Source organism: Sinocyclocheilus grahami, unplaced genomic scaffold, assembly GCF_001515645.1.
Source record: "Sinocyclocheilus grahami isolate Dianchi unplaced genomic scaffold, SAMN03320097.WGS_v1.1 scaffold324.1, whole genome shotgun sequence".
NCBI classification, from domain to species: domain Eukaryota; kingdom Metazoa; phylum Chordata; class Actinopteri; order Cypriniformes; family Cyprinidae; genus Sinocyclocheilus; species Sinocyclocheilus grahami.
In genome coordinates, this window is record NW_015505503.1 from 635652 (window position 1) to 636021 (window position 370).

Genomic DNA, 370 nt, shown 5'->3' on the forward strand with positions numbered 1-370 from the left:
TCTAGCGCTCATCGCATTGACAAGTCGACATAAACTTTGGAAGTCTTTACTGCCCTGAGGTGAGTTGAATGTTTCTATATTGCTTTTTACTTAATATTTCTGCTCTGACATTGAAGTACACAAGTTTGTTGACAAACCTTAAATAATTGTAAAAAAATCTAAGAAATCACATTTTGCATACATGAGCAAATTGCATAGGATTAAAATCAAGTAATAAAAAAGTAATACAAGTTTTAACTGAATTAGGGTAAACCCAACTTTAACCCACTAGCCATGTGCATTGGTTTGTAGTACTAATATATATATATATATATATATATATATATATATATTTTTTTTTTTTTTTTTTTTATTATTAATACTAAATATT

General features: G+C 26.2%; 1 protein-coding gene across 1 annotated transcript in view; it reads left to right on the top strand.

Annotated features, from left to right (window-relative positions):
• The window catches only part of LOC107602338 (uncharacterized), a 7577-nt gene continuing 7207 nt past the window's right edge, over positions 1-370 (top strand). The window contains exon 1 of the mRNA XM_016294816.1: positions 1-59. The gene's annotated coding sequence lies outside the window, so the exon portion shown is untranslated. The remainder of the gene's footprint in view (positions 60-370) is intronic.